Here is an 11,661-nt window from a genome sequence, read left to right as displayed (position 1 = left end):
ACACCTATTAGGGAATTGCTGAACAGACTTCAAGATACTACATTCTGAGGTTAATACCTGTGTAAGAAAATATTGTGAGGTTTAAAGATCCAATATAGTGCATGTACTATAGCTATAATGTAAAGTTTCAACAATCTTCATCCAAACTATTTCTTTATGAAGAATAAACTGAGTCTTATTTATTTATGTAGGTGTAAACTTTGCAAGTCAGTAACACAAGACGAGAGTTATCTTTGTAGAGGGGTGCGCCTGAGAGACATAATAAAATGATAGTTTGGAAATCGCCAAAAATCCTCCAAGAGAAACAGAAAATGTAAATGTAAGTATATATACTGGACATTCAGAAAACAGAAACAATAAAATGATATGGTTTAAAAAGTCAAATATTAAAAAGTGTTGTGTTGTACTGTATAATAAGATTATTGCTAGGGCTTTGGATACTGATCCATTACAAATGTAGATGATACACCACTTATACATCAAAAACAACCGCACAACTTTTCAAACCCAGGTGGTTTGCTAACGCAAGAAAGTCCTCCCCCCTTTCCTTCACCCCTCCCCCTCATTAACACCCATTCTTTTCATTTACACAAATTACAACACAAGGCACCACAACCTGCACCACGAAAACCCCAAGTACCACAAAGAAATAGGGCCCAGAACTTCCTACCTTTATCGGTGGCAGCACCCCACAACAACACTACCTGAACAAGTACAGGTACTCCTAAACCCTCTTCCATATAATTTAACAATTTAAATGGTTGAATATGTTTATATATCAAAATGTTCAAGTAGACAAGACTAATTCCTTATAAGGATCAGTTCAATAATTAATCAGCAGTATATTGTTGATTTTATCCTGATTTAAAAGTATATACCCTTAATTATTAGCAATATAAAGGGTTTTCTTTAGAACATTGCCTTATCCATTTCCTTAATATGTCATTGAGTATATTTCACTTATGTTATACTCCAGATCATATCATCTATGAAGTACTTGTCAATAAATGAGTAGCTTGCTGCATTATTTCTCCATAGATAACATATGGTTATACATGGTGGCGGTCATATTTCTGCTGTTGAATATGCCGACACTGATCCTGTCAAGGTGAAAATGTTGACAGTCTAAAAGCTGACATATTTATTTTGTCGACAAGCTTAAAATGTAGATAGTGTGACTGTCGACAATTAGTAATGTTGAAAGTCACAATGTCGAAATTAAGCGAGCAATGCCGGCGGGTCTAGCGGCCATACAGCATCCCCTGGCTGCCATTGGTATGCTGGGGCTTGTAGTGCTACATGCACCAGCATGACCAAACTGTTAATGGCAGCCTGGGCTTGCTGGGACCTGTAGGGCACCAAAAAAAATGGTGTATTTTCTATTTAAACCTATTTTATTACTCCACTCCCAGCATCCAGTGGTGTGGGAAGAGTCCTAGTGCTTTCAGTATGGGGCTGGGTACCCCTAGGGAGGGGGCCCCCACTTTTTTGCAGAACCCTACTTCTTAGGCACTTCAGCCCCAAGCTGACCAGCCTGGGGCTGGTTGTGATTATGATAGGGGGACCCCATGCTGCAGGTTCTCCGGCCATAGCATCATCAGTCCCAGCTGGCTAAGCCTAGTGCTGGTTGCAGTACAATCGGGGGGGGGGGACCCCACGCTTTTTGCCCCTTCGATTTTGCTACTACCAGCACTAGGCTGGCAGCACTAGGATTCATCTGATTGGGGAGGGAAGGGACACTCCTTTTTTTTTAACATTTTAAAAGTTTGTGTACCAGCATTGGTCGCTTAATGTCGACATTTTTACTGTCTACATTACTGTCGACAGTCACACTTTCTACATTTTAAGATTGTACACAAAATGAATATGTCGGCATTTAGCTTGTCAATAACAGGATAAGTGTCAACATATTCAACGTAAGCAATTCGTACCCAACCCATTATACAATACAAATGGAACAATGCAATTTGATTTGTACATGGTTGTTTCAAAATTATATTTGATTTAATGATAATATATGAGACCTCTTTGAGTCTAACATGATGTATTCATTCAAGATACATACATACATTTATTAACGATTATTTGTAAAGAAAATTATTTCCTTAAATTGCTAAAAGCGATAGTTTATCCGTAGACACTAATCTCCTCATATTAAGTTACTTATTTTTTTGATTGGCAGTGAAATACAATTATAAACAATTTTTGCCAATAGAACCTGTGGTATAAAGTGTTTATTTTAACTAAACGAGGTAATAAGAACTGTTAGTTGGGATCTTCATGGATTGGGTTTCCATGGCTGAGGAGCCACATACAAGAAAACGTCAACCAGAGGACTCTAGAGCAGTGGTACCTTTCTGGAATTATGAATCATCCTTGACTATCTGGCAGTCTGACAGATGAATCTTTAATGGTCTGGTGCTTAGTTCTTAGTTCTAGTGAAGGGAAATCTTAATGTTACAGCTTAAGATAACATTCTAGAGATTTGTATGGTTCGACATTGTGGCAACAGTTTGGGGAAGAACGTTTCCTATTTCAGCATGACAACGACACTCTTCATAGTGATGTATATCAAAAAATGAGTTCCCAAGTTTGGTGTGGAAAAACTTGACTGGCCTATACAGAGCCCTGATCTAAACCCCATCAGATGAATTAGAATGCTGAATGTGAATCCAGTCTTTTCGCCCAACATCAGTGCCTGACCATGTGGTTGAATGGATGTGAATCCTGACAACCATTGTAAAAGGGGGTAATTTAACAGAATAGGACCCGTTCCCCAGGGAATGGTACAGACAGGACTAAAGATCCTGCTGTTACCTTAAGGAAGAATGTTACTCACAGGTTCACTACATGGATATGATTGCTGAGGTGTGTTTTTTGAGAATAAAAGGATTTTGGGGTCCTGTGGGTGGGGCTTCCAACGCTGAATAGTAGCTGGACGAGAGCTAGGCCTGGTTGGTTTAGTTAGTGCCAGGAAGCTGTGGAGCTTTTAATGATTGTGTTGTTATGACAAAATAAAGCAAAAACTGGCTAAGAAGACCCGAGTAAGGAGTCACTCGTTTGGTAATTCCTAATGTATTTTCCTCCTTTAATATGTAAGCTGTTACAAGTAGGGCCCTCTTCTCATCTGTCGGAAAACCATTTCTTTTTCTCCTACATCACTGTACTTGCTATTCTTGGAGGTATTGAAGTCTTGGTTACGCTATTTTATTACTCTGTACTGTTGTATCTTCTTTGGTCTACTGTATTTTGAATCTTATACGGCACTGCAGAAACATTTTGATGTAATATAAATATATATTAAATAAATATATATATATATATATATATATATAAAAATATATATATATATATATATATATATATATATGTATATAAATATAAATATATATATATATATATATATATATATATATATATATATATATATATATGTACTGATTAGACACAACATTAAAAGCATCTGTCTAATATTGTGTAGGTCCTCCTTGTACAACCAACACAGCAAGGCATGGACTCCACAAGACCTCTGAAAGTGTCCTGCGTGTGTGTGTGTGTGTGTGTGTGTGTTTGTGTCTTGTGTATATATCCTCTAATTTCTCCAGCATACTGATTTTTATATTTAGCATTTGTAATATAAATGTTATAGAAATGACAAAAAACAACGTATTGGGCGTTATTTTAAAAACGCACGTAATTCGGGCATATGTACATCCGTATTCAACTAGAACTGGATCTAAAGAAGCGTCTGTTGTTGAATATTGGTGTAGGTACACTCTGCTCTGACAGATACAGTACACTGCAGGATATGTACAATACATATGTGGAATACAAAGTCCCAATAGTATGCACAGAAAAATAATTTTAATATTGTCACTTGTTAAGAATCATTAATCAAAAAACATAAAAAAGGGTTTATTTTTTTCCCCATAATAAAATGTATTTTTACAGTTGTTCTTGATAGCATACTAACACAACAGTCATGACTATCACTCTACACTTACACCAGACCTGTAGCTGGTATAATGATATGAAAAACATGTACCTGAGAGATGACCAAAGCTTGAATCGGATGCTCCTGAATGCGTTTGAGCTTGGCACACCCTTACTATACATAGACTACGTTTATATGCCCCTTCCCCCCCTAGTCTGCCCATGAATTCATAGGCTGTTGTAAGTGTCCTTTGCGCTCAAAGATGAATTGTATACACTAGTGCTCTCTGGCGTATAGTCCATTGCTACGCATGCGCAGAGCTACCTGATATATGGCACATGTCGGCATTTACGTTCCTTAATGAATCAGCCCCTTAATTTGAATTTCAGAGTGCCAATATTGCCAATGCATTAATTTGCCTATGCAAAATGTAAAACATGCAAAATGTAACACATACATTTTATTACTTATTTCTCCTGCCCTATGTTATTTCTATTTGCTTTAGGCATATAGATTTAATTTAAAAAAAGATTCATATCTCTAGCATTCATATATACAATTTTCTACAAAGCTTCTCTTTTCTGAAATCAATATAAACACAGAAAACAGATACTTACATCTTTGAGCTTGGGAAAATTTAGCAATGGGAAATGCACAGGACAAATTATAAAGATAATATTCCTGGCTTCAATGAGCAGACAGGTATGTTATTTTCTAACTAGATAACTGGAAAAATGACACTGATATGCTTTGACAGCTAAGCTGATGTAAAATTATTTAGCAAATTTTGCTATTGGTTGGGATAGGTTTCCAGGGAACTTGTGCTGAAGTCTTTAATCCCCAGGGTGCTAATTAAAATGTACTGGATAATGTTTGCTAAGCTCTCTGGTCTCCTACTCATAGTAATTATTACCTGCAAAGTGTGAGTAGCTGCTGTGGTATTTAATGATTGACTTATTTAAACTAGTTTCGTGTTCAGTTATTGCAAATGATTAATTTGCACTAGATGTGTCTCATTTCACTATACATCATAATGGTCCTGGCCTGCTACTTATTTATTGAAGTTAGACATCTGGTAAATTTGAAGAGATACAAAGATATTGTGGGGCCCCATACCAGAAGACAAGTGTGGTCCCCTGCCCCATAATTTTTGTAAGCAGAATATAAAACCGTCAGCATTACAATGGAGTGTTTCCAGACTGTTATACCTGCAAGTGAAAGGGCTTGACTGAGAAGAGGGAGAGATGGAGTGCAGCTTGTAGAGATTATTCTGCCCCTTCTATTGGCCTAGTATTTCCTTGTAATGTCTTGGGCTAGCGAGACCTTTTTCAGTATTGGTGAATCCACAAATCATTGCACAGGCCTGTTATACATATACTGTATGTGTTGTGTAGTCGGGCACTTGCTTCCCTCACACTTATCTATAACTAGTGATGAACATTTAGTTTTACAAAATGAACAGCCTACAAATTATATATTCTATTTCTTGGACACCAAGGGCCTCAAAAAATACACATTTCTGTACTGTATATGTATACCAAAATGCGTCCTTATCTAGATATAAGTGTATCTTAGACTTACACAACAGAGGTGCAGTTTGGATGGGCCAACATAAATTAAGTACAGCAAAGGCATGTACACGTAAGTTTGACATGCCCTCTGCAGATGTGAACTAATGAGTCCTAGAAGCATCTCCAGATATGCTTCCTAGGAGACGTATCTTTGAGGTATTGGAGGCCTGATGTAATGTTACATGATAATGATGACACTAACTGCACTATCTAGCAGCTTCTTATTGGTTGTTTGCATATTGACCCCTGTTGCTGATAATACTTTATTTATTAGCGTTGTGGCTGTATTATGTCAAGTTGCAGCCGTCTATTAATTACAATTTATTTAGAAAATGTGACCTTTGCATTTATTACTAACACTGTCAAGACACTTGGTGTATATGACACTTAACTATATTATATTGCATAGGAAGAGGGTAATGCGACTTTTCCATTTACTATTAACCCGGTTAAGATTCATCTCTAAGCAATCATGGGGTGAATATATATGCATATGTATACCTGATATATGCCTAACATAGAAATCCTACTGTGTTTTGAGCTGGATATATCCTGAGATACATGCAACTCAACATACACATGTAAGTGGACTTTTTTTGCAAAAATTCTACACTGAAATGAGGCCCTGTAACTGAAGTCCCCAATTCGCGCACAAATAAATATTAAATGAGACAGTATAGACAGTATAGTTACTTTTATCATTCTTATCATTATTGTCTATGTCTGACCAGTCTTTAAATAAACCAGCACAAACTCTTTATCCTCCTCCTCTTCTCCACCCCATAATCAGGTCATTTTAAATTATAAATGACCAGCCTACTCTGTCATAAACAGAGCCATTTCCTCTGTCATAAATGAGCAATAAACACAATGTGACTGCGCTCTTAAAATCCTTTGTGTGACAAATGCTGCTTAATTTGGTGACTGAAATAGGTCAAGGCTGTAATTCTTGACCACCTCTCACTATCCTTAGAAACCTATTGGCAACTCTTCAGGGCTGAAATCTTAAGTAAGACTGGTAAACCTCAGGCCTTTGCTTAGTTTTACAACTATGACAATACGTTTTTACAGCTAGGGACTCAGAGTACCATCCAGATAATGAAAGTCATGGTTCTAGAACAATTCATTAAATGACTTTGTCAGTGCCTGGCTCAAAAGGCCTGATTATATTGTACTATCTTCGTAGCATCGACCATTCATTCGGTTAACAATGCCATGTCTGGTAATCTGGTGCCAGCATGGCCTAGTTATAGATAAGTGTGAGGGAAGCAAGTGCCCGACTACACAACACATACAGTATAAATGGCTATATTTATGACCTCAAAAGATTTGTTCACACTCAAAACTAAAATAGAAGACAAAAAGCATCAGATTACTAATAATCACAGGGTAATTGGAGGACAGTTTGGTAACGATTGCAGCTATGAATCCCCCACATTCCAGACAGATACCATTATTCAAGGAAGTGTTTAAAGAAATTGATAAACATAAGGATAGCAATCGAATCGTTTTGGGGTTTCAGCTCTTCCACAGCATTCAGGAAACTCTTAGCAGATTATAAATTGTGCGACATCTGGAGAATTAATGGCACTTGATATTCAGACTTATTGTGATATGCCTGGTTGGGAAACAACTGACACTTGTGTTGTAATACTGTTGATAATAGCAGTGATTTTATACAAGGCTAGGAAAGACATTTCACACTGTGGGTCTTCGAACACAGCTTGTTTGCAATTTGCATTTTTGAAATGAACATTGGAGCTTGACAGTATGTGCAGGCGCGGGCTAGGAGATGTCAGCCCGGGGGGCGCACAGGCAGCTGCATCACATGACACGCGATGCGGCAGCATCGCGTGTGATGCAATGCGGCCGCCTGTGCGCTGACGCGGCCGCATCCCGTGTCATGAGATGTGGGCGTCGGTGAAAACAGGCTATATTGCATCCGGGGGGCGGCAGGCCGCCCTTCCCCCCGGCCCTGATAGTGGTAAGACTGAACGGCCCGGGGGGGGCGCTGCCCCCCTGCCAGCGCGGGCCAGCCCGCCCCTGAGTATGTGTGCCCATATTCAGATCCAAGTGGTTCTCAAGATACATATCCATTTGAATCTGGGTATAAGTAAACTCTGTCTGAACTTTACTTGTTATATATTAACAAGCAGAGCAGACTGCAGGATGCACACATGCATATGTGCAATATCAAGTCCCATCAGAACGCAGGCAAACAAAAATTATAAAAGACATTACTAACTCATAATACTATAATCATTAATAAAAATATGTGTTTTACAAACAAAATCACATTAAATACATAAATCAGGATGTTCTTAATGCATACTGTACATACAATCCCTATGTACAATTATTATTCCATGCATTCACATGATCTGTGCTATTTAGTGGCATGCAGCATGTAGTTATTAATATAAAGATGTCATTCATCATTATCAGTCATTACTTACACCTGTCCTGTAGCTGATGAATAAAACACGTACTTAAGAGAAAAACAGAACTTGAATTGGCTGCATATGCATTTGCATACTCTTACTAAACATTACATGCGTTCATCCTCCCCTTCCCTCCCCCAATCCGCCCTTCACGTCGAAGGCAGTAGTAAGAGTCATTGGTTATCAGTAATAAATTGAAAACAATTGTGTTCACTGGCATAATGTCTGTTTCTGAGCATGCGCAGAGTAACGATGAGCGGGCTCGGATTATCGCAATCCGAGCCCACCCGAACAGTGCGGATCCGAGGGCGATCCGAGCACTGTTCGGGTATTTCTGGCAGTGAGAAACACTGAAAACGAGACTCTGAATCCAAATCCTGCCGTCGGATCTCGCGATACTCGGATTCTATAAATTCCCCGCTTGCCGCCGCCACCTTCACTCGGGCATTGATCAGGGTAGCGTGAGGTTGGGTTTTGTTAGTGGTGCTGTGTCCTGTGCTCTGTCCTGCTGAGTCCAGTGGTGCTTTGTCCTGTGCTCTGTTCTGCTGAGTTCAGTGGTGCTTTGTCCAGTGCTCTGTCCTGCTGAGTCCAGTGGTGCTGTGTCCTGTGCTCTGTCCTGCTAAGTCCATTGGTATAAAAAAATTATAAAAAAATTATAAAAAAATTGTAAAAAAAAATTATAAAAAAAGTATAAAAAAATTAGTACGGCAACATCTAACTACGTTCACTGTTCCTGCAGTAAAAAGGAATTTCTACTGCAATATCTAACTACGTTCAACGCCCCTGCAGTATAAGAAAATACTACTGCAATATCTAACTACGTTCACTGTTCCTGTAGTAAAAAGGAATTTCTACTGCAATATATAACTATGTTCACTGTTCCTGCAGTAAAAAGGAATTTCTACTGCAATATATAACTATGTTCACTGTTCCTGCAGTAAAAAGGAATTTCTACTGCAATATATAACTATGTTCACTGTTCCTGCAGTAAAAAGGAATTTCTACTGCAATATCTAACTACGTACACTGTTCCTGCAGTAAAAAGGAATTTCTACTGCAATATATAACTACGTTCACTGTTCCTGCAGTATAAAAAAATTAGTAATGCAATATCTAACTACGTTCACTGTTCCTGCAGTAAAAAGGAATTTCTACTGCAATATATAACTACGTTCACTGTTCCTGCAGTAAAAAGGAATTTCTACTGCAATATCTAACTACGTTCACTGTTTCTGCAGTAAAAAGGAATTTCTACTGCAATATCTAACTACGTTCACTGTTCCTGCAGTAAAAAGGAATTTCTACTGCAATATATAACTATGTTCACTGTTCCTGCAGTATAAAAAAATTTGTAATGCAATATCTAACTACGTTCACTGTTCCTGCAATAAAAAGGAATTTCTACTGCAATATCTAACTACGTTCACTGTTCCTGCAGTAAAAAGGAATTTCTACTGCAATATATAACTACGTTCACTGTTCCTGCAGTATAAAATAATGAGTACTGCAATATCTAACTATGTTCAATGTTCCTGCAGTAAAAAGGAATTTCTACTGCAATATCTAACTACGTTCACTGTTCCTGTAGTAAAAAGGAATTTTTACTGTAATATATAACTATTTTCACTGTCCCTGCAGTATAAAAAAAATAGTACTGCAATATCTAACTACGTTCACTGTTCCTGCAGTAAAAATGAATTTCTACTGCAATATCTAACTACGTTCACTGTTCCTGCAGTAAAAAGGAATTTCTACTGCAATATCTAACTACGTTCACTGTTCCTGCAGTAAAAAGGAATTTCTACTGGAATATCTAACTACGTTCACTGTTCCTGCAGTAAAAAGGAATTTCTACTGCAATATATAACTACCTTTACTGTTCCTGCAGTATGAAAAAATTAGTACTGCAATATCTAACTACGTTCACTGTTCCTGCAATAAAAAGGAATTTCTACTGCAATATCTAACTACGTTCACTGTTCCTGTAGTAAAAAGGAATTTCTACTGCAATATATAACTATTTTCACTGTTCCTGCAGTAAAAATGAATTTCTACTGCAATATCTAACTACGTTCACTGTTCCTGCAGTATAAAAAAAATACTACTGCAATATCTAACTACGTTCACTGTTCCTGCAGTAAAAAGGAATTTCTACTGCAATATCTAACTATGTTCACTGTTCCTGCAGTAAAAAGGAATTTCTACTGCAATATATAACTATGTTCACTGTTCCTGCAGTAAAAAGGAATTTCTACTGCAATATATAACTATGTTCACTGTTCCTGCAGTAAAAAGGAATTTCTACTGCAATATCTAACTACGTTCACTGTTCCTGCAGTAAAAAGGAATTTCTACTGCAATATCTAACTACGTTCACTGTTCCTGCAGTAAAAAGGAATTTATACTGCAATATCTAACTACGTTCAACGCCCCTGCAGTATAAGAAAATACTACTGCAATATCTAACTACGTTCACTGTTCCTGTAGTAAAAAGGAATTTCTACTGCAATATATAACTATGTTCACTGTTCCTGCAGTAAAAAGGAATTTCTACTGCAATATATAACTATGTTCACTGTTCCTGCAGTAAAAAGGAATTTCTACTGCAATATATAACTATGTTCACTGTTCCTGCAGTAAAAAGGAATTTCTACTGCAATATATAACTACGTTCACTGTTCCTGCAGTATAAAAAAATTAGTAATGCAATATCTAACTACGTTCACTGTTCCTGCAGTAAAAAGGAATTTCTACTGCAATATATAACTACGTTCACTGTTCCTGCAGTAAAAAGCAATTTCTACTGCAATATCTAACTACGTTCACTGTTCCTGCAGTATAAAAAAATACTACTGCAATATCTAACTACGTTCACTGTTCCTGCAGTAAAAAGGAATTTCTACTGCAATATCTAACTACGTTCACTGTTTCTGCAGTAAAAAGGAATTTCTACTGCAATATCTAACTACGTTCACTGTTCCTGCAGTAAAAAGGAATTTCTACTGCAATATATAACTATGTTCACTGTTCCTGCAGTATAAAAAAATTTGTAATGCAATATCTAACTACGTTCACTGTTCCTGCAATAAAAAGGAATTTCTACTGCAATATCTAACTACGTTCACTGTTCCTGCAGTAAAAAGGAATTTCTACTGCAATATATAACTACGTTCACTGTTCCTGCAGTATAAAATAATGAGTACTGCAATATCTAACTATGTTCAATGTTCCTGCAGTAAAAAGGAATTTCTACTGCAATATCTAACTACGTTCACTGTTCCTGTAGTAAAAAGGAATTTTTACTGTAATATATAACTATTTTCACTGTCCCTGCAGTATAAAAAAAATAGTACTGCAATATCTAACTACGTTCACTGTTCCTGCAGTAAAAATGAATTTCTACTGCAATATCTAACTACGTTCACTGTTCCTGCAGTAAAAAGGAATTTCTACTGCAATATCTAACTACGTTAACTGTTCCTGCAGTAAAAAGGAATTTCTACTGCAATATCTAACTACGTTCACTGTTCCTGCAGTAAAAAGGAATTTCTACTGCAATATATAACTACCTTTACTGTTCCTGCAGTATGAAAAAATTAGTACTGCAATATCTAACTACGTTCATTGTTCCTGCAGTAAAAAGGAATTTCTACTGCAATATCTAACTACGTTCACTGTTCCTGTAGTAAAAAGGAATTTCTACTGCAATATATAA

General features: G+C 37.1%; 1 long non-coding RNA gene across 1 annotated transcript in view; it reads left to right on the top strand.

Moving 5' to 3' along the window:
* The first annotated feature begins 599 nt into the window (after positions 1-599).
* LOC142108158 (uncharacterized) overlaps positions 600-11,661 on the top strand; it is a 42,551-nt gene continuing 31,489 nt past the window's right edge. Inside the window, exon 1 of the long non-coding RNA XR_012680110.1 lies at positions 600-718. This is a non-coding gene — a long non-coding RNA (uncharacterized LOC142108158). The remainder of the gene's footprint in view (positions 719-11,661) is intronic.

Source organism: Mixophyes fleayi, chromosome 1, assembly GCF_038048845.1.
Source record: "Mixophyes fleayi isolate aMixFle1 chromosome 1, aMixFle1.hap1, whole genome shotgun sequence".
In the NCBI taxonomy this organism is placed as follows: Eukaryota; Metazoa; Chordata; class Amphibia; order Anura; family Limnodynastidae; genus Mixophyes; species Mixophyes fleayi.
This window is presented reverse-complemented; position numbering and strand designations above follow the sequence as displayed.